This window comes from Bufo gargarizans, chromosome 4 (assembly GCF_014858855.1).
Source record: "Bufo gargarizans isolate SCDJY-AF-19 chromosome 4, ASM1485885v1, whole genome shotgun sequence".
In the NCBI taxonomy this organism is placed as follows: Eukaryota; Metazoa; Chordata; class Amphibia; order Anura; family Bufonidae; genus Bufo; species Bufo gargarizans.
The window spans coordinates 491928963-491953413 of record NC_058083.1 but is presented as its reverse complement, the minus strand read 5'-3'; positions in this window follow the sequence as shown (position 1 = coordinate 491953413).

Genomic DNA, 24451 nt, shown 5'->3' with positions numbered 1-24451 from the left:
AATCAATGGCGCTTCTCTGCTAATTTCATGTTTTTGTTCTCATGCAAATATTTTCAGCTAGTCAAAATAGGAACATTAGTACTGCGGCCCCATCTGTATCTACTGCTCTGTAAACTGTATAAGGAGAGGATCATCATTTTCCATCGGCAAACATAATTCCCCCTCAATTAAAGTGTAGTTGGGTGAATCTAGTACACTAGCCCAAACTTCTCAGATGTGATATGCGAGTATATTCTTTATCATTATATTAGTATATTTTCTAATTCCTTTATGTATTGTAGATTCACCAACATTTTGAAGCTAAATTTTTGGAATCCCTATTAAAAACTGGGTAATGTTGCCCACTTCTGCCAGTTCCTGTGGGGAGTCTCCATCAGCGGCAGCCCCTCCGATGCTACCACAGGGTCTTGCACAAAGGTCCTTCATCTGCTTCATCACAGCAGCTTTGGATTGCAAAGGCAATAGTTGCCTGACATCATGCCTGGTAGCCTTTTTAAAGGAGAATTGTCCTGTCACATGTGCACCGAGACCTGTGGTTACCTGCAATTGCTGTTATATTATGTATTATATGTTATACTATGTTATGTTTCTGCCATGTACTCCAGCAGGGGAGGTATGGTTGGCAGGAACAGAGCTAACCACCCTGTTTCTGTCCTCTATCCTAGTTTCTGCCAGGAGGGGGAGTTCCATTGAGACGGTGAAGAGATAGGAAGCACATTCCAGAGCTCCTACTCCTAGGGAGCTTAACAAGTGTTCCTGTGAAACTACTATTCCACAAAAATTGCCAGAATCAAGAACATTACTTCCAAAGAACTTTAGTGTGCCTTGACAGCAGAGTGGTGAAATCACCCCTTTACAAACCCTGCTGCAGATGAGAGACTTAAGCTCAGACACCCATCAGCTAGACCTCTTCCAGGCAAGTCAAACATCAGGCCTGTATCATTCCATGGATACCTATATCCACAAGTGCCATCTAACTGCACCATACCAACCAGGCACCATACCTCATCACCTGGTAACTGAAACTGCACTTTGTACCTACTACTGCTGGATGTATCATAAGTTATATTTTGCACAACTTTTATTTTAACTTCTGGCCTGATTCTTCAAAGCACATTTCCACTGCACTGATCTCCAGGGAGCAACAGCCTGAGGCGGTACAGTCATCTGGGCCACTAGCACTCCCATCCTCTGCACTGGCCCCTCAGGGGCTCACACCACATGTTGGCTAGTGATTGAGATGATTAAACCTTCCTGACTCTTGTTCCTCTGCATTTGGATTGCTACACTTTTGCTTTGTCCATACATTGGCCTAATTTCATGACTACTCTGTTGCCATTTCCCCCGGATAGCATGTCTGACACTTTTCTTACTACTTCTGGTCCTGACTCCTGGCTGCTTCACTTCTGCTTTGCCTATTAATTGCTACTCCTGATACCTGTTGTGCTACTCTTTGTCTTCGCCCTGACATGCTCCAGACTTTTCTCCTGTCTCACCCCACATTCTGACTGCTCTTCTTGGCACCATTCCTGACCATGCCGTGTTCCACCAGTGCCACCACCACAAGTCTTGTGGTGAATGTATTGCTACTTAGTCTACATCTTGGGATGTAGTTGCAACAGCAATATGTGGAAGTGCTATCTGTGCAGTATATAAGGCATGACATTTCTCGATGTATGAATCTAGAGATGTAATTTTGAAATGAGGGACTCTTTCTTGTCATCTTTTATAGAAAAAGCTATTTTCTGTGTTTGTGATTCTGGTATTGTAGTAGAAAGTACATCAGTTGAAAGTCAATGTTGTCTTTTATAATATTGTGTCAGGTCACCAGATAGCTCATCCTACATGATTGCAGTATAATGGCAGCGCTGCGGTTATGAAACAGAATTTAATCTATCAAATTCTGACAAAATGGTCATTGTGACAACAACCCGCCAATCCCATCGTACTATGCCACAGTTGCCATACAGGTCTCATCCACTAGAGACTTCTGGGGTCGAATCCAGGAGCACAGTAGACGTTTAAGATTGGTTGGTGTGCCCATACATGATACAATCGCTATTGTATGTACAATCGGTAAAATAAAATGATTGATTTTGCGCTGGAAATAAAATTTATTTGCTGCCACCACTCTTCGTATTGAATCGGGGCGAAGAGACCCCAGCTAGCTAATCCTAAAGGGAAGAAACGGTTATTTGCAACCTAGCTAACCAATTAACAATTTATAGATATAAGACAATGCTGTAGTATGTTTCTTCTGAGGACAGAGTTACATAGAAACATAGAATGTGTCGGCAGATAAGAACCATTTGGCCCATCTAGTCTGCCCAGTGAGTTCTTAGCATAGACCAGATAATCAAGTAACAAGGGCAAAACTAGAACTATTAAATCGTTAGTTTTATTCTAAAAACTATACACAAAAAAGATATGCATTAAAACTGACAGATAAATACATCTGCCAGTCGAACAGATTGGTTGGATAGAAATAGGTAAGAGGTGGAAGGGAATAGAATGTCTGTAAGTTCAGAATTACTGTGGTAAAGTCTGGTTAAAAGACAGTCTTTGAAGGAATAATCCAAGATGGCGGGGTGCCCGTGTCCAGCGGGCGGTCGTGATGTTAGTCGACGTCAGATGGTAGAGGAAGGACTAGGATCTGCGTGGGTCACTCTGTTTTACCCACTCTGGAGCTGGGAGTGGCTGTGACATGCACAAGTTCAGCCTTGTGTAATTGGAAGAGGGGCAGTCCTTGCCCTGAGAGGGAGAAAATCTGGCAGCATCATTGCTTTGCCAGTTTCTCCTTACCCATAGGTCAAATTAGGAAATAAAGTTCATATTTATAATCAGGACAATTTTGTGCATCATCTGATATCAAATATGACTGGAGGACAATACAGTGTGCATGAGAACCGTCATATCTCAGAGAGAGAATTTCCGATTTGTTTGCGGATTTCCAGGAAGGTGTGTTAGAATAACCCAAACAACCTCTAAAGAGATGGTTCCTTTCATATTTTCCTAACCCATGAAAATATGGGAAAAATATGAAGTCTATGGATTGGAGGTGACTTTCAGGTCCTCTTCCTTCCTGTACCAACCAGCTGTGTGATAAGGATCTGTCCTTTTCCTCTGAAGTTCGCTGCCCAGGCTAAAGGTGTGAGACCTCCTGCGATGCAGGAGCCACATAGACTGGGAAGATGCACTTTTTATAGGGTTTTGTCATGATGATATCAGAGTGATGGATGTATAACCTGGCAGGGGGTGCTCCTCTGTCCAGGAAGATTCTTTTGGCATGGAGGTGCTAATTGACTCTGATCTGTGAGCTGTGCTAGCAAGGTGAATTACTTCTGGGTTGGAAAATATATATATATATATATATATATATATATATATATATATATATATATATATTTAACTCTTTGTGTGCAGGAGAGGGCTCTTGTGATTTTAAAACCGGATGCATTCGCGATTTCTTCGTATTGCTGAGATCGCGAAGCGTCACAGTCATTGTCTCCATAACACTTAAAATAAGACATAAAAGGAGCCGCATTGTTGTTCAGTTTGATGGGCTAAATAATGGCAGCTAGGTTCTCTAAAACGATGCCAATGAAAAACTCAAGCGCCCCCTGCCCAAAATAGAAATGCCTTCATACAGCTTTTTTGCTGTGAAAATACAAATATGGCTCTTGAAATGTGGCAATGAAACATTGTATGAAATTGCTGCATCCTGAACTCCCCAAATAGACCCCATCCTTGAGGGTTTAAAGGGGTTGTTCCATTAATTTCCAGTCATCTTTCCAGGGGATAGCTATCTAATCCGTGGAGGTCCAACCACTGGCACCTCCACAGTACCTAGAATGGGGGTCCTGTACTTTCCTCCTCGTGGATCTTTGCACTTGACTGTTTCCAGTAGCCCCATCAAAAATAAACAGAGGGTCAGGCACCCTACTTGACCAGGCACTCTATCAAAATGGCGGTAGAGGGTTCCATAGAATAGAAACCAGCTGTTGTGAAACTTCAATTCAATGGGAGTTCTGAGAACAGCTGGGCTAGTGTGCATACTGGGAGTTATAGTATTACAGCAGCAGAGGTGCTAGAGGTTGTTGACCCCTTGCCATAGACTAATAGAAACTTCAAAAAGAGGGTTCTCTTTTAGGGACCAGAAAGTAGTAGGGAGGTTGAGTCTATATTGTATAACAGGGATCAGCAACCTTCGGCACTCGAGCTGCTGTAAAATTACAACTCCCAGCATGTGAACATGACCAGCTATTCTTCTAACTCCCAGAGAAGTGAATGAAGCATTCTGGGAGTGCTGAAGTGACGGAGGTTGCTGATCCATGTTGTATAATGTTGCTATACTACCTTATCTAGGCTTAAAATAGAAATTAGTGACAGTTCTACTGCACTAATGATAACGAGATGCCTCTGCTGATGTGTCCCAGTCTTCTCAGCAAAGCTAACAAGTGAGTTGCAGAGGACATGATGAGTCAGCCTTTTCTCCCTGCTAATATCTAGCCTGAAAATTTAAATATATATATTTTTTATTATGGAAAAAAAAAACATGTTCATATTAAAATAAATAAATTAAAACTGTAATCCTCTTTAACATGGTAGTGAATATATTTGCATATGGTTAGCTTCAGGCTTTGCAAGAATGTCAATTTCTGCCAGTGTCAAGCACTGCCAGGTTTGTGCTAGTTTATAAACATGTCCTTGTAGACTGGAGGGAGCCGTGCAAAACAGGTGTAGTCTTTGTATGTAAATTGTACAGACAGATGGTGAGCACTGAGCATGGAGCTGCTAGGGCTTAACCTTGAGCCATATCAAGACATTATGTGCTTCAGAAATGAAAATGTACAGTATGAGTATTTATTCCTAGGGATCCAGGTTCATATATTAAAGAGTTGTTCCCATCTCATCCTTTCATGGTCAAGATAGGAACAACTTAAGTAAGTGCTGCCCTGGGATAAGAGAAGTTAAGGAAACGGATGAGCGGACTATGCCCTGCTGTTTCCATAACTCCTTAGCAGTGAACAGGAGTTACACAAACCACATTGCTCAGTAAGCTACAGTATTTCCAGTAACTGGAAAGTAAAGGAACTAGCGTAGCTCCCATTTACTGCTATGGGAATTCTGGAAACAGCGGAGCACAACCATCTGGCCATATCCTTAACTCCACCCGTCCCTGGCTGGCCATGAAAAACTGAGATGAGAATAACACTAAGACCTGTATTAAGTGGTTGTCCCATGATTAATGTAAAAAAATATATAAAAAAATTAGAGCTTAAACAGTGCACAAAAAAATTACAATCTCTAACAAAGCTAGAACCAGCCCTGTACATCACATGGATCCAGAAATCTCCCCATTTGTTGCTCCAATTGCTCAGCTAGATTCTCTTCAGGCTGTCGGCTCAGATGTGCCCTTTCTGCTGCAGCTTGGGGTAATGACTTTTCTGTTGCAGCTCAGGGATGTGCCCTTTCTGCTGCAGCACTCTTCCTATCACAGCTTAGGGGGCTTGTCTTTCTGCTACAGCTCTCTCCCTTTAACTGTCACAGCTCTAACAGAAGATAATACTGTTGGCAGTTGAAGAAATCAACTGAGCATGTGTGACCACCTCATGATGTTACTGTGGTGGACAAAGAATTAACGAAAGTAACAAACAGCAGGTGGTGCTATACAGATACATTTTATTGAATAGCTCACTGACTATACAACATTTTTAAATACATGCAATTGCAAAAGTATTCAGATACAGGTGTTGGTTTGAAAAATGTACAATATTTTTTCATGGGACCAATCCTTTAAGGCTTCGCTATTTCATCATAAACCAATTTGTGTTGTTTTTAAAGGGAATGTGTCATCAGAAAATGATCTGCTGTTTAAATCACTTTTTTTATGTTAAAAATAATTTCTGATGTTATTTTTCATTTTCCATGTCACATTTTATGTTTAAACTAAAACAAAAAATCCTGCAGTTTTTGCACTGGCCACTATGTCTAATAATTGGCACTACTTGGTTTGTACAGATCACTTTACTGCAGTTAGCTCATTCGACTCCTGCCTGTAATGGTATCACCTCTGTGTATAGATAAGACAGGATCCACCATTCACAATAGGTGATTGTCAGAGCTCATCTATTCTTTCCTCGTACAATGACCTCTGCACAGGTCACAGAGCATGCCTAGAAGACTCTGCCTAGAAGTCAGTGAGGTCCCCTCCTGACCATTGTGCCTATGGACCATGTAGCTGCTGTAAAGCAATTTTCTTAATGCTTTGTAAATGTTGTTAAGAGGAGTTCAAGCAAGATGGCTGCCCCCATAATCATATTCAGGAGAAAAAAAAACTGATTAGAAAAAAAGAAGACATGTTACTATCTGGTTTTAACTGGCAGATAAAAATTTTGGTGACTCATTGTATATGCATAATATGCACAGTATCTCTTTTCTACTGAAGTTTTCTAGACCAATGTTTCCTCATTATGATAGTGAAACAGAAAAGATTATAGTCTTTATAGCATAATAGAGCTACAAACCTTGATATGTATGTTATCTTTAAGCACCATTTTCATGTAAAGTTAATCTACACAAAAAGTTGAATAACTTTGTACAGTACATTATGCTGAAACCTCTCAGCATTCTTTGCTGGCTCACTAGCACAGAGCTTGTTCTGGTGGTTTGTAATCTGGAAAATGTTATTCTTCTACCAGGGACTGAGAGGCCTACCAGTCTTTTGCTTTTTTAGGTAAAGAGTTTACTGAACTATGATAAAAAAAAAATATATATACAGTACAGACCAAAAGTTTGGACACACCTTCTCATTCAAAGAGTTTTCTTTATTTTCATGACTATAAAAATTGTAGATTCACATTGAAGGCATTAAAAGTATGAATTAACACATGTGGAATTATACACATAACAAAAAAGTGTGAAACAACTGAAAATATGTCATATTCTAGGTTCTTCAAAGTAGCCACCTCTTGCTTTGATTACTGCTTTGCACACTCTTGGATGGAATAGCATGCCGCTGCAAGATGCTGTGGCAGCCATGCTGGTTCAGTATGCCTTCAATTTTGAATAAATCCCCAACAGTGTCACCAGCAAAGCACCCCCACACCATCACACCTCCTCCTCCATGCTTCACGGTGGGAACCAGGCATGTAGAGTCCATCCGTTCACCTTTTCTGCGTTGCACAAAGGCACGGTGGTTGGAACCAAAGATCTCAAATTTGGACTCGTGAGACCAAAGCACAGATTTCCACTGGTCTAATGTCCATTCCTTGTGTTCTTTAGCCCAAACAAGTCTCTTCTGCTTGTTGTCTGTCCTTAGCAGTGGTTTCCTAGCAGATATTCTACCATGAAGGCCTGATTCACACAGTCTCCTCTTAACAGTTGTTCTAGAGATGTGTCTGCTGCTAGAACTCTGTGTGGCATTGACCTGGTCTCTAATCTGAGCTGCTGTTAACCTGCGATTTCTGAGGCTGGTGACTCGGATGAACTTATCCTCCGCAGCAGAGGTGACTCTTGGTCTTCCTTTCCTGGGGCGGTCCACATGTGAGCCAGTTTCTTTGTAGCGCTTGATGCTTTTTGTGACTGCACTTGGGGACACTTTCAAAGTTTTCCCAATTTTTCGGACTGACTGACCTTCATTTCTTAAAGTAATGATGGCCACTCGTTTTTCTTTACTTAGCTGCTTTTTTCTTGCCATAATACAAATTCTAACAGTCTATTCAGTAGGACTATCAGCTGTGTATCCACCTGACTTCTCCACAACGCAACTGATGGTCCCAACCCCATTTATAAGGCAAGAAATCCCACTTATTAAACCTGACAGGGCACACCTGTGAAGTGAAAACCATTTCACGTGACTACCTCTTGAAGCTCATCAAGAGAATGCCAAGAGTGTGCAAAGCAATAATCAAAGCAAGAGGTGGCTACTTTGAAGAACCTAGAATATGACATATTTTCAGTTGTTTCACACTTTTTTGTTATGTATATAATTCCACATGTGTTAATCCATAGTTTTGATGCCTTCAGTGTGAATCTACAATTTTCATAGTCATAAAAATAAAGAAAACTTTTTGATTGAGAAGGTGTGTCCAAACTTTTGGTCTGTACTGTGTATATGTATGTATATGTATATATATATACACAAAGATAAAGTAACGGTCACCAAAAATCATCCAAACAAATGGGCCAGCTCCATTTTTTCCAGCATCCAACAATGCATTTGTCCAATGCTCATATGATATGATGCAAAGATAAGTGATTGTAGCAAGGCACATCTTACCCTGATGAAATCTTCAATGGATCTGAGCTCTTTTTTTTTTTTACAAAACTAAGAGTTTTCTAGTCTCCTGGCCCATCCTAGCCCCACCTAAAGGTCAGTACGCATGTACGGTTACTTCATGCCGCAGGAATGTGGCCAGGTATAAAAAAAAATTACTAACCAACTACAATACAAGGAATTAAAAGGGAAGGATCATTTAAAACCTTGCTTTACAGTACCTCACACTGGAAACCTCCTCTAGAAACCTACTGTTACGCCTCACCTACTGCTCCTTAGTCTATCTCCTAAGCTTGTTTCCTGCGTTTGCACCCCTATGTCACAACTAGCCCTCAGGTGAGCAATAAATGGGCAACAACCCCACCTGTTCACCTTCCCTACGTAGACTTCCCAGAGCTACCATCTTAGGCATCTTGCACACGACCGTATGTCCTCTGAGACATACGGTCCGTGAGCGCGCCATATGGTCAGAGCGGCATTGATCATGCGCCTGGGAGTACACAGCATCATAGATAACAATGATGCTGTGCACGTCGGGCCACCCACGGGGCTATTGTCCCGCACTCCCAAAACCAGTAGCGAAGCCTACTCAGAGATCAGGTATAATGGAAAGATCTTAACCTGTTCTGTGTTTTTGATCTGTACTTGTTTTTCCCTCACAATAACTGATGGAAATAACTGACCAAATAACTGAAGTGTGAACTTGGCCCAAGAGGTGCGGGGATTAAAGATCCATTCGTCACATAAGAAGATGCCAGTATTCTAAATGGCACATAGTAGCTGGTAACCCACCAACATATATTCTGTTGCACCCCAGAGCTTCAAGTTCTGCCTTTGGCCCAGTTTATTCTCTGTGGAATAAACCCCTCTGTAACCTCCACATGCCCAATGAAAGAAGATTGTGGCCTAATTTTGTGTAAATCTTGAGGTTGCCTTGATGAGGAGGAAACTGCCATGAACATTTTTATGGGAACTGCTATTTTTGCCCTGAAATCCTTTAAATAAAAATAACCGACCATGATTTTTAATAACCAGCTTCATGCGCAACTAATTAGATTTTAAGATAATCCTGTTATGCTACGTAACCAATATCTGCTTCTCATTACAAGCTCACAAATATAGTTACTTAAATACATAAGCGTGGAAGAAGTGGAGCAGGAAACATAATTAATTTGTGGAAGAAATTCTACTAAATATAAAGGTTTGTGTTAAAAATAAATCGACGCTGCTTAATTATATTTCCTATTATGTTAATGAACAAAGGTCCTTATTTACGAAAAGAAAATGGTGATCACATAGAACCCCTTAAAGGTTTTTTTTTCAACTACAATGTGGTTTTTAAATTACCACCCACCCACTGGGACCTGTTAAGGAAGGCATACTTATCTGCTCCCCGACATGTCACTGTAGTGGCCGGTCATTGGCTGTAGCTGCACACTTGACCCCAAGATTACAAGCGGAAACTGAAGTGCAGTGAAACAGCCGTGAACCAATGGAGCTGGAATTAAATGGGTAAGTATGTTTCCCTTGACAGGTCAAGCTTGGTAGCGGGTGTTCATTAAAAAAAACACATGAAAATTGGAAAACCCCTTTAACCCACAGGAGCAACAGAATGGTTAAGACAAACTCTTCAACTTGAAACATTTCTATATCATATATTACTTTACTTTTTTCATTCTATTTATCTTAAAAAAAATCTAATAAAAATGTACTCTACTGAATGAGTCTAAAGTTCCAAATTCAAATGATATGTTAAAATGGTAGAAAATTAAATGTGCTCAATTACGGACTCAAGAAGCTGCAGCGTCACATTCAAGAGAAGAGGGGGGCTGGCAGAAGACAAGACAGGAAATGGGGTGCTTGGAAATGGAGAGCACATTAGGAGTGTGAGTAATGACTGTTCAAGTATAGTCCTCAAAACAGTCCAGAAAAAGCCTGATGCCCAGGAGAACCCTAGAAGGGAGTGCAGGGAAGCCATAGCACCTAGAAAAGGTTGACACTATTATACATTTCCTTTTTAAAGTTATTTGTTACATTTTTATCCCCATTCCCCCCGCTCGGTATTTGGATCCACTGTTGTAGGTCACAGACATTTTTGGGCCCCAGTATCACTTCTTCTGCATCTATTCTATACATTTTATGAAATCGTCTTGTCTTGACTAACTGCTTCAGACTCTTTGGGGATAAGGCAATAGTCTTACTATTCTATTGGTACCAATTGTTGGCATTTGTTTTACATTTAAAGGTCTTGCATTCTATCCAAAAATTCCTAATTGCTTCCTTGGTAGCTAGACAGATTAGATGAATTATCTCCCAGTGGCCTTCCGTACCCTTCCTCCTCAAGTCATTATAGTGAAACATTAATATCCAGGGATCATCATTTACTGAGAAACCTGAAATTTTGAAAATGAATCTCTTTTAGCTCTTCTCAAAACGGTCTTATTTTCAAACATTCCTAAAGTGAATTAAACAGTTTTACCCGATTCTCTCTGCATTAGGACCTTCTTTTGTAAAGGTAAATCGAAAGCCCTAATAACTCAAGGTATTATTCTGCAATGTAATTCCCTTCATGCTTCTGGTAGCATGCATTTTCTTACCATCCTCCAACCAGTTTTTTTTTAATTAAATTAACTTTAAGTAAAATAGACACAGCAAAATGCACGATACACACGAGAGCAGTGTTACATACTGAAAAACAGTAAATTCTACAGTGAGCAGTGAGATACAGCATGAATGCAATAAGTGTGGCCGCCCTTGATGTTACCAGTCACACCAAGGTCAGTGAAGATATACTGTGCTGCACTGTACCACCTACCTACACACCCCATGTCAGCACACCCTCCTTACTAACCTCTTGTCTCAGAGGCCCTAAAGTCCCTCGCAAATCCTCATTGTAGTACCACGTAGTCACAGGACAAAGGATGACTGCTTGTGATAGAACAGCCACAATAAACTTGACACATTTGAAGAAAATAAACTGGACAACCCTTTAAAGAAGTTTGTCACTCCAGCAAATAGCATTTATTATGTAGAGAAAGTTAATACAAGGCACTTACTAATGTATTGTGATTATCCATATACCCTCCTTTGCTGGCTGGATTCGTTTTTTCATCACATTATACACGGCTTTTTTTACATGGTTACGACTACCCTGCAATCCATCAGTGGTGGCAGTGCTTGCACACTATAAAAAAAAGAAAGCACTAGCCTATGTGCATGACAGGGTACTGGTTATTCCCACTTGACCCTCCTTCTCTCCTCAGGCTGCCTCCCACACACCATCCTGCCTCTTACTCCCCCTCCAACAGTCTTCCCTTCAAATAAGACACCGACACATGGATGGAATAAATTGGCCACAGCAGCCTTTTATTAAACAAACATACATATAAATTAACCCAACATTAACCTAACCCAGGGGGAGGTCCTTGAAGCCCGAAACCTTGGAAACCATGCCCGGGTGGGCCGACCTTACCTCCAGCAGTTGCCCCTTAGCTCGGAGGCACCACAGTTGACTCATCCCCAACAATCCTGCCACAGCCACAAACCAACATGGGAGTCCAGCCCCCACCGTGGAGCCCTCCCATCCTCGTCCTCTGATAAACCCACCGACTCCAAGGACCTCCCACCGCCACCAAAGCCTAGGCTTGACACCTTAAGCCTTGGCGTCCCTCCACACCCGCACCGCAACCTCCATGCCTTCCTGTAAGGCCAAACACCACATGTCTATACCCAGCGCATTTAGGTGAACACCATCACTGCGCCAATAACCGCCAACACCCTTCTCCAGCTCCCGGTGCCTGACCGCCAACGCCCCATTCTGAGCCTCCCTATGGACCTATTCGCCTTTCACCCGTGCCTTATTCACACCCTCAACCGAACGCGCCCCCCTTCAAGCCATCCGCGGCACCATGTCCGACCAGACCGTCACCATGCTCGGGTAGAGAGACCACAATCTGAGCAGATCCAATTTAACATCCCTCACCAACTCTCGTGAAGGACGCGCACAAAGATCGTTGCCCCCCACGTACAAGACAAGTACGTCAGGAGCCCTATCCTGCTTCACAAACCGGTGGAATTCCGGCAACATTCCTTTCCACATCATGCCCCGCCTGCCAATCCACCTTACCACCGCCTCTTCTCGCGCGAAACCGAGCTGCTGACCATCCGGCCGAACTGCCGCACGAAGTGCTCCCCAGAAAACATAGGAGTGCCCTAGCACCCAAACCAACACCGGACCGGAACCTATAACGAAAAACAAAAAGCATAACAGAACCACAATCGATTAACCAACCACCCAAGTCCAACACAAAAATTACCCCACCACAATGTCACCACCCCCCAAGCCGCTCCAGGCGCATATAAGACCTAAACCGCACTGATTCCCATCTCCCGATCTTCCAGATGACCTCCTCCCCTAAACCCCATCTGGCAGCCTCCGTTGCCGCACCTATCCGAAAGGAATGGCTAGCATCACCCGCATCCCCCAATCCCAACCGAACCAAGCACCATCTGAACACTGCCGTGAACTGGAACCTCGACAGGAAAGAACCGTCGGCATGCACCAACAGAGGAGCTACCACCCCGCCCCCTTCACCACCGTAATCCCGCATGCAACGCACAGGACACATCTCACAATCCGGGACACTAAATAACACCACCCGCCTGCCTCTACCCTCCACGTCGGTCTTGGATCGCCATAGAACTAGCTCCATCCGATCCGAAAAAACATCCACATCGTCACGCAACAGGCCCCCCAACCGATCCGTCGTCGGGCAGACAAGCTCCCCCAATCTCAATGCCCCAAAAAACGCTAGTGAAAAAGCCAAGCGGAACAAACGAACCTCCCACAACGATGTACACACCTCAACCAACTCCCTACCTAACCGCAACAACAGAAAAAACAACACCGTACCAACCCTGCGCCACCCCTTTAACGCCCTCCTCACCAAAAAAGCCTTCGTAACGTCGACCATGCCCCGTAAACGAAACCCAAAAGCCAATCCCGCGATCCAACCATTCATCTTGGTGACAGACCATCCTTCCTCCCTGCAGTGCCCAATAAACAACAAGAGGGGAATCTCCAAATCCAGCCACCGCCCCGCGCACCACTGGCCTCCCAAATAAACTCCATACCCACAACCCCCCGCCGCATCAGAAAACAATTCGAAATCAAACGAGCGAACATCATCCATGAACAAGGATCGCCCATTATACTGTTCCAAAAACATACCCCAAACCTTCAGGTCAGCCTTCAACTCCTGACGCAACCTAACAAAATGATGAGGTGCCCGAACACCCCCCCCCCCTTCCCCCGTGTCCCCCGCCAGCCTCCTACAGAAAATCCTCCCCATAGGCATAATCCGGCATGTAAAATTGAGCTTCCCCAGGAGAGACTGCAATTCCCTCAATTTGATTTTTGACAACCTCCCCGCCCTCGCCACTTCCTGTCTAAGGTCCTCCAACTTGTCCAATGGCAGTCTGCACTACATCCTCCCAGAGTCGATTACTATCCCTAAGAAGCTCAATTCCATAGCCGGACCCACCGTCTTCTCCCTCGCCAACGGAACCCCAAACGCCTCAAACAATGTGTGCAAAACTGAACAAACCCGGGACTGGGCCGGACCCACACAAAGGAAATCGTCCAAATAGTGGATGACCGATTCACATCCCGACGCGTCCCGAACCGCCCATTCTAAAAAAGAACTAAACGTTTCAAAGTATGCGCACGATAAGGAGCACCCCATCGGCAAACAATGGTCCACGAAAAAAACCCTGTTCCAAAAACACCCCAACAGATGCAGGCTATCGGGATGTACTGGTAAAAGTCTAAATGCCGCCTCAATGTCTTTGCCATCAGCGCTCCCCGTCCACACCGCTTCACCAATGCCACTGCCGCGCCAAACGACGTATAGAACACGGAACACATCGCCGGGTCGATATCATCATTGACCGACGTTCCCCTAGGGAAGGACAAATGGTGAATCAGCCGGAATTTATTGACCTCCTTCTTTGGAACCAACCCCAAGGGTGACAAATGTAATGCCGCTAAAGGTGGCTCCAAAAACGGGCCCGCCATCCTGCCTAACCTAACTTCTTTTTCCAATTTTTCCGTGACGACCCCCGGGTGCTCCATAGCCGACCGCAAATTCTTTTTAACCAAAACAGCGTAGGTCGGAACGAACGGAATCCGAAAATCTGACGCAAACCCGTCTTTTAACAACTCCGCCGCTTCCCTATCCGGATACCTATCGAGGTACGGAACCATTCTTGCTAGACACACCGGCGTCTCCCCCTTTTCCAGAACCATCCCCCCCCTTTTCTTCCCCCCTTTAAAACATCTCGCTGCTCCATGAGCCCCCCACAAGTTGAGCACTCGTGCTTAAACTTCCACTTTGCCCCGAACTTGCATCCCCCCTCATTGAACAGGAAGCACAGCCCCTTTGCGGATGCTGTCGCAAAGCCAGACTGGCCACCTCCCCCCGAAAGGACTGTCCCACTCTAACCGGCGCCGTTACTTTCAACCACAACGCAATATCTTTGTGGTCCCACAGGATCCCCTGACGCACCGCCTTGCGCTGCCTGAACTGCTCATCGTAGCGTAGCCAAGCCAACCCCCCATACACTCGATGGGCCTCCCCGATCGCGTCCGGATAACAAAAAAGAGCGGAACAACATTCCGGCTCTTTCTCCCCTATAACACTGGCCAGGATCGCAAACGCCTGCAACCAGTTTGCGAACGTGCGTGGTATTAACCGATGTCTCCGCTTTTCCTCCTCCTCTTTTTTCCCCTCATCCTTCCTCGCCCTATCAAGATTAAACTTCTCAAGAGGGAGCAGGGAAAAAATATCCACATACTCCCCCTTCCAAATCCTATCCCTCACCTCCTGTTTGAGATGCGCCCCCACCGGCCCCTCAAAACAAACATACACCTCACCTTTTGCCCGGTCATCTAACCGCGCCTCCTCCGCCTCCCCCGCTCCACCGGCCTGAGTCTGCACTGACACGCTGGCAGCCCGCACGTCCGGTACGGCCCCCCCCCGCTCTGTACCCCACTAGGACCCCCCCTCGCCCCCCAAGCCGGCAGCGGTGACAGGCCCCCTGCCCCCCAACTGGCCGCCAGACCCACCAAACCCCCCACCCCCACACCCAGCCGCTGCTAAACTAGCCCCCAACTGTACTAATGGTCCCCAAGGCGTCTCACCTGGCTGCGTGGGTGCTGTGACCCCACCAGCCGCAGGTCCTGCATCCAGATGAGCTGATCTCTGCGCTGATCCTCCAGGGGCATCTTCCTCCAGGCGATGCACCCCTGCATTGGCCGTGGATCCACTGCTGCTGGCAATCTCTTCAAGGAGGGCAGGCCCCTCTCCCTCTGCTCTCCTGGATGTCACCGCCGGAAGCCTGCTGCCTCCACCCGCGTGGCCTGCAGCCGCTCCGCCATGTTCTGCACCGCTCCCACGCTGAAAGGGCCCCAGTCCCCGCTCCATGGACTGGGCCTGCTGTACCGGGTCCCGTCTCCATGCACCGACCGTCACGCCGGGCAGGCCTGGCACAGCCTGCAGCAGAGCTCCACCGCTGAGTAGAATTCCTCCCACGCCTGGGCGTACGGGGAGGCACAGGTACCGTCAGCTCCAGGCGTGGAGGGTCCCTTGAGGGGCTCCTTCGGCGCTGAGCCCTAGGGGGCGCCATCTCAGGGCTGAGGCGCGCTGGCCGTAGGGACCGCCGCGGCCGGGACGCCCGAGGCAGAGACACAGCGGGAGCCTCTGCCACCCCCTGCAGCAGCTCCTGGACCCGACCTTGAACCCAGTCTTCACCCTTCTCGGCAGCTGCTGCTCTGAGCTGGGAGATGATCTGCTCCATGATGCGACTGGATGGCGGTCAGTAAGCGCAAAATGGCCCCTCTAACTTGTCTGGCTCCCCCCCACCTAAATCAAACCCTCCAATCCCTAACTACCCGTGGGGAGGGGCCTCCTTAAACCACCCCCTGTCATGTTCGCCTCCCCCTAAGCTGCGCCCTCAGTCCGGCTCATTCTTTTCCATGGTCCCGTTCACTGGCACTTTTTCCTATGGTGTGCAAGCATGTCCATTGCCGCTGGATTGCCGGGTGGTCATAACCATGGAAACGAGCAGTGTATAATGTGGTGGAAAAATGAATCCAGTCAGCAAAGGAAGCAATATGGACAATCCCAATACATTAGTAAGTGCCTTGTATTAAATTTCTCTACATGATAAATGCCACTTGCCAAAGTGACAAAACCCCTTTAAAGGGTAGCACGGTTGAATGAGGTGACTGAGGGTTGTGTGTTAGCAATAGGCTATGTGAATGCGAACCCTCAACACTTCCTCAAATGAGGTGTGTGTGGAAATGAATGCTAAAGTAATTAGAATGCACCCCTCCTATAGACGTCTGAGAAAATCTAAGCAGCAGCAGAGGCTTCCCGACAGTTTGGTGAGCATTGTGACCTAATTCAGTTAGGAAAGTGTGCAATGTGCTTTCATTTTGCTTTCGGGGACTTTAATACATCCCATTTATATTGTAGTGTGTGAAATGTCAACCTGAATTGCAATGAAGTGTGGGAATAAACTTTACCTTCCAGGATTAACCTCTTCTAGTATAAGATGCATCATTTACATAGACTGAGAAATATTGCAGATTCGAGGTTAAAGGTTCAGTGGTAATAAAGAAAATGTCCCGCAACAATACAGTGATTTGCATATAAGAGAAAATAGGGCCATCAAGCAACATCTACAAAATGTTTAAAATATTCTCTCTTTGTATACTTTTTTTTTTTTTTTTTTAAGTGGCACTGTACCTTCAATAAACTTTTCATTTCACATAGGGACATATTAAAAGTTGAGTGCGGAGACACCCACTGATCTCTCCTCGCTGCATGAGATGGGAGCGAGCCGGCCCATAGACTTTCTATTAAGTCCATCTCCCTTCTTGTCCTGCAGCAAGAAGAGATAACATGCTGAGTGAGAGTTTCTCTTCCCTCTAGTGATCAGTGGGGGTCTCAGACCTCAGACCACCACCGATCTAAACTTTTGGAAACTTCCTATGAAATTTCAAAAGTTTACTGAATATATACTGTATATAATATAAAGGCACTATAAGGTATAAACCTAAAACATAAAAAAAAAATATCCCGTACATAATTTAAAAGAACTCCCGGAATGATCAGATTTTTACTATTTCTTTTAGTGTTTTCTGCAGCAGTCAATAGAACAGTACCTTGTCACAAACACTGAATAGAGCAGCTCTTTTTGTCTCTCTCAGAGCAGTAAATCCCAGCACAATGTGAAGCATCAAGTCTCTGTATGTAGAAACTGTTATAATCTGTAACAATCTAAATAGGCCGGCGCACAATAACATGCACATCGTCAGCCAGACCCTCTTTTTTTCAGCAGTACTGGCCAACAGTCTATTGTATATGGGGAGCTTCCAACTCATCTGCCAAGGAAGATTAGGATCAGACGTGTCAAATTTTAATGCTCAATCCTTTTGTCCTACCAGTGGTTTTTGACAGCAGCTTTCTCCTCCCCACTGAAAACACATATTTGCTCTGCTGATGTATGGCCGATAGTTACTGAAAGTAAAAAATATGGCCGCTTTCTTCCTAAGACAGTTCCACAGTTTTTCATGGGCTGTGTATACATTCCAACTCTCCCCCATTGAAACAATTTAAGTTGCAATACCTCAGGCTTGGTTCACACCTGAGCGTATTCGGTATGCGCATTTTACAGGCGTTTTTCAGGTGTTTTTGAGGGGCGTATTTTGGGGCCTTTTTGTATTTCGGAAATGCTCGTAATACGCACGTTTGTGTGATTGACAACAGAGGCATCCAATGAAACGGCTGGGTATGACATAGTTATGGGGGATCTGTGGAGGACAGTGTTATGGGGGATCTGTGGAGGACAGTATTATGGGGGATCTGTGGAGGACACTATTATGAGGGATCTGTGGAGGACAGTGTTATGGGGGATCTGTGGAGGACAGTGTTATGGGGGATCTGTGAAGAACACTAATTTGGGGGATCTGTGGAGGACACTATTATGGGGGATCTGTGGAGGACAGTGTTATGGGGGATCTGTGGAGGACACTTATGGGGGACCTGTGGATGATGCTGTTATGGGGTGGATCTGTGGATGGCACTGTTATAGGGGATGTGTGCTATGACACATAGGGCCATGAGGGGGGCCAGCATAAGACACACATATAGCATCTTATGCTGGTCCCCCTCATGGCCCTATGTGTCCCCTCATTTGTCCTAAACCGCGCACATAACTGGCTTTGTGTGTAAAGCATTTTACTACTGTATTCAACGAGCTCTCTCCTATTGATAAAATGGCCAGCCTCTGTACTCACTTTCACTATGAATGCACTGCAGCGAGCGTCAGTGAGCTGGCCGGCCGGCGCGTGACTGACGTCACTTAGTAACGCTCCTAATTCAGTGACTGCCGCTCTCTGCAGTGCATTCATAAAAGTAAGTACAGAGGCTGGCCATTTTATCAATAGGAAAGAGCTCGTTTAATACAGTAGTAAAATACTTTTTACACACAAAGCGTCGCGTACGTACGCGCATTTTTAAATTAGCAAACAAGAAACGCCCATTGTCGCACAATCCCCCTAAAGTCGCGCGACAATACGCCCCAAAGAAGCTCCTGTACTTCTTGGGGCGTAGGGCGTTTTACAGCGCGTTTACAGCGCTGTAAAACGCTCAGGTGAGAACCCAGCCTCACTGTTTCTATAAGGAAGCGACCATGTTTTTCCAGTCTTGTATAAACCCTGTGGGATCTTAACCTAGCATTATATTACATCTCTGTTTCCTTTAAATAGAAGCTTCCCCCGACCACGGATAATCTTCCTGCCATGTATCGATGATCAATTTTTCCTTTATTTCCCTTTTAGTTGATATTAGTGATGCCACTTAGAGAGAAATCAGGAAATTGCCAGCATGTCTGGATTAATGCACAGGTCTGAGCTCTGCACTCTTTCACATGTACATGCTGGGTAATTCTGTGTGAAGGTCTCCTGTGTATACCTAGTGACAGACAACGGTATGGCTCCCCGCTAGGGGGTGAGGTCACGGCGCTGTGAGGGTTTATATGCTCCCCGTAGAGCGCAGGCTGGCGTCCTGTGTAGAACACATTTTCCTCTCTTGCTGCTGTTAATTGGCTGTGATTGCTTGAAAAGGATCTCTGCATATGACATATGGTCACTGGAACCATTCCGTTTTGCCTGGAGGATGATTACCGCCTATCCACTGCTTATTTATTCTGACTTTTTAACCTTTCCTCTGTAGAAATGCCGCCAATGAGATTTGCTCTTGTTATAAAGCTTTATGTATGATGATTATAATCAGTTGTAATATTTTCCATTGCAGGGAGCAGAAGTAATTAGGGCAATTATCTTGGTGGGCTGAAAGGTTTTCCTATTTATCCATTATAATGTCCGAAGTGATGGCAGCCAGCGACCCACCTGTTACTTCTCCTATACAGTGAAATCGTGGCTATTTTATGTATAAACTGGGGACATATGAGAAATAAGAAGATCACAAAGACAAAACTGCTGTCTTTATAATTCATGGAAGAGCGAGCAATGCGTTCACTAAGGATAGAGGCTTTACTTTTACATGGGAAGGCTGCTGCAGTTGCACAGGGTGCACCAGGTGAGCTCCACTCCAGGATGGTGACCAACGCAGCAATTTAAATAGACATTTTATATAGCACATTTTTTAGATAAATTTACTATGTCATTTCACTATATGTTGCTACTATTTATGCACTGTATGGTGGTATTTTTTTGAATGCCATACTCCGTGGCGTGCAAGGAGAAGTAAGGGCCCCATAGCAAGGATCAAACCAGACCCCCCACACAGGACAGTAGGGTTTCCGCCTAAACCCTTTTCAATGAAGGCAGAGTCCTGACCAAGTTTTCACCTCCAGTAGAAGAGTAGATAATCCCAACTAAGACTGGGCCAGTGTTCCCTGTTAGCTGCGTGGGCGCGCGGCCACGCAGCTTACTTAATGCCTCCGCTCAGGACCTCTGCAGGACCACTCACCGCCGCAGCCCGACTTCATGTAATGGCTCTCACAAGACGGTCTAGCAGCCGGAAGTACGTTTTATATAGTAATGCCGTTCATACTGGCTCCCTGCCTGTAAGTCAAATACAGCTGTGAGATGCCCTGATACGGTCGCTGCCTATTGGCCAGCTGTACTTCAGCATCAGCACATCTAGCCCCTCTGGCGCGGCAGGGGCGTCTCTCCGGCTGCCGGCGCCATTGCAGTGAGGGGACAAGGGGCCCGTAGTTCTTGAGGAGAAAAGTTTGAAAATCTCCCCCAGTGTGGCCCAGTGACTGCCTCAGTGACCAGCACTTTGTTGATTGTACTAAATAATAGGACAATGAGAGCTTATATATAATATATATACAGTGAGGAACAAGAAGTATTTGAACACCCTGCAATTTTGCAAGTTCTCCCACTTAGAAATCATGGAGGGGTCTGAAATTCACATTGTAGGTGCATTCCAACTCTGAGAGACCGAATAAATAAATAAAAAATCAGGAAATCACATTGTATGATTTTTAAAGAATGTATTTGTCTTGCACTGCTGAACATAAGTATTTGAACACCTGAGAAAATCAGTGTTAATATTTGGTACAGAAGCCTTTGTTTGCAGTTACAGAGGTCAAGGTTTCCTGTAGTTCTTGGCCAGGTTTGCACACACTGCAGCAGGGGTTTTGGCCCACTCCTACACACAGATCTCCTCTAGATCTGTCAGGTTTCGGGGCTGTCACTGAGCAACACAGAGTTTCAGCTCCCTCCAAAGATGTTCTATTGGCTTTAGGTCTGGAGACTGGCTAGGCCACTCCAGAACCTTGATATGCTTCTTACAGAGCTACTCATTGGTTATCCTGGCTGTGTGCTTTGGGTCGTTGTCATGTTGGAAGACCCAGCCACGACCCATCTTCAATGCTCTGACTGAGGGAGGGAGGTTGTTGCTCAAAATCTCACAATAAATGGCCCCATTCATCCTCTCCTTAATACAGTGCAGTCCTGTCCCTTTCACAGAAAAGCACTTCTAAAGCATGATGTTACCACCCCCATGCTTGACAGTAGAGATGGTGTTCTTGGGATGCAACTCATCCTTCTTTTTCCTCCAAACACGACGAGTGAAGTTTAGACCAAAAAGTTCTACTTTGGTCTCGTCTGACCACATGACTTTCTCCCATGGCTCCTCTGCATCATCCAGATGGTCATTGGCAAACTTCAGACGGGCCTGGACATGTGATGACTTGAGCAGTGGAACCTTCCGTGCAATGCATGATTTAAAACCATGACAGCATAGTGTTCTACCGACAGTGACCTTTGAAACTGTGGTCCCAGCTCTCTTCATGTCATTGACCAGCTCCTCCCTTGTAGTTCTGGGCTGATTCCTCACCTTTCTTATCAGTGATACCCCACAAAGTGAGATCTTGCATGGAGCTCCGAGGGAGACTGACAGTCGTCTTTAGCCTCTTCCATTTTCTAACAATTGCTCAGTTGATCTATTTTCACCAAGCTGCTTGACAACTGCCTCATAGCCCTTTCCAGCCTTGTGGAGGTCCACAATTTTGTCTCTGGTGTCTTTTGACAGATCTTTGGTCTTGCCCATAGTAGTAGTTGGCGTCTGTGGGATGGACAGGGGTCTTTAAAGAGCTCACACATATGCTACTAAGTTAGATTAATGAGTGGAGTAGAGGTGGATGTTTTAAAGGCACAGTAACAGGTCTTGGAGAGCCAGGATTCTTGCTTTTTCTCAGGTGTTCAAATACTTATGTTCAGCAGTGCAAGACAAATAAACTCTTTAAAACTCATACAATGGGGTTGCGGTCAGGACACTGACTGGGCCACTCCAGGAGGCGTATTTTCTTCTGTATAAGCCATTCTATTGTTGATTTACTTCTATGAGCTGGAGAGTTGTCCTGTTGCAATACCCATCTTCTGTTGAGCTTCAGCTGGTAGACAGATGGCCTTAAGTTCTCCTGCAAAATGTCTTGATAAACTTGGGAATTCATTTTTCCTTCGTTGATAGCAATCCGTCCAGGCCCTGACGCAGCAAAGCAGCCCCAAACCATGATGCCCCCACCACCATACTTCACAGTTGGGATGAGGTTTTGATGTTGGTGTGCTGTTCCTCTTTTTCTCCACACATAGTGTTGTGTGTTTCTTCCAAACAACTCAACTTTGGTTTCATCTGTCCACAGAATATTTTGCCAGTACTGCTGTGGAACATCCAGGTGCTCTTGTGCAAACTGTAAACGTGCAGCAATGTTTTTTGAACAGCAGTGGCTTCCTCTGTGGTATCCTCCCATGAAATCCATTCTTGTTTAGTGTTTTACGTATCGTAGATTCGCTATCAGGGATGTTAGCATATGCCAGAGACTTTGTGAAGTCTTTAGCTGACATTCTAGGATTCTTCTTCACCTCATTGAGCAGTCTGCGCTGTGCTCTTGCAGTCATCTTTACAGGACGGACACTCCTAGGGAGAGTAGCAGCAGTGCTGAACTTTCTCCATTTATAGACCATTTGTCTTACCGGGGACTGATGAACAGCAAGGCTTTTGGAGATACATTTATAACCCTTTCCAGCTTTATGCAAGTCAACAATTCTTAATCATAGGTCTTCTGAGAGCTCTTTTGTGCGAGGCATCATTCACATCAGGCAATGCTTCTTGTGAAAAGCAAACCCAGAACTGGTGTGTGTTTTTTATAGGGAAGGGCAGCTGTAACCAACACCTCCAATCTCACCTCATAGAAACATAGAATGTGTTGGCAGATAAGAACCATTTGGCCCATCTAGTCTGTCCAATATACTGAATACTATGAATAGCAATTGGCCCTATCTTATGTGAAGGATGGCCTTATGCCTATCCCATGCATGCTTAAACTCCTTTACTGTATTTGCAGCTTGCTTCTTGTGAAAAGAAAACCCAGAACTGGTGTGTGTTTTTTATAGGGCAGGGCAGCTGTAACCAACACCTCCAATCTCACCTCATTGATTGGACTCCAGTTGGCTGCCACCTCACTCCAATTAGCTGTTGGAGATGTCATTCGTCTAGGGGTTCACATACTTTTCCCACCTGCACTGTGAATGCTTACATGATGTGTTCAATAAAAACATGGTAACATTTAATTCTTTGTGTGTTATTAGTTTAAGCAGACTGTGATTGTCTATTGTTGTGACTTAGATGAAGATCAGATCACATTTTATGACCAATTTGTGCAGAAATCCATATCATTCCAAAGGGTTCACATACTTTTTCTTGCAACTTTATATGTGTATATATATCCAAGAAAAGAAGACCACAGTATTGCAGGGCTAAGTCAAAATATTAGGCAGCTTTATTCAAAAAGGTACCAGCAAAAAATACCTTTGACCACTTGACAAAGGTGTTTTTTATGCTGAAACGTTGTATCAAGTGATGGATATAAGTTTTTTAAAATAAATCTACTTAATATTTTTTACTTATCCCTGCGATACTCTGGTCTTCTTTTCTTGGATGTTTAACCAAGCTGATGTTCTGGTGACTGGTGGCAACATGCACAACGGGAGAAGAAACTGACTGCTGACGCTCAATATTTTACATTTATTTAGTGGAACCCACTATTTTTTGCTATGGGGCCCCTGCATTTCTATGTACGCCCTTGGTCAGGAGTCCGTTCCTGTGCGGTGCTCCAAGATGGCCTGGCCTCCTTCCTCATGCGCTGTTGCTACTGGAGAACATGTGCAGCGCGGCAAAAGAGGAGGGGACGGCATGTTCTTAGACCTAACCCCCCGGCCAAAGTGTTGAAGTGGCGTCCGAGATCCCCAAGGGCCAAGCCAAGTAATTGTAAGTTTTCATGTGGAATGTGTACAATATACATTATAATCCCTGCACCATGCTGTATAATATACATTATTTATAATCCCTGTACCATGCTATACAATATACATTATAATCCATACACCATGCCGTTTAATATACAGTATAACACCCACTGTGGGTTTATGTTGTATATTGTACGGCATGATGTATGGGTTATAATGTATATTATACAGCATGATGCAGGAATTATAATGTACCGTATTTTTCGCCGTATAAGACGCACTTTTTCTCCCCCCAAAATGGGGGGAAAATGCCCCTGCGTCTTATA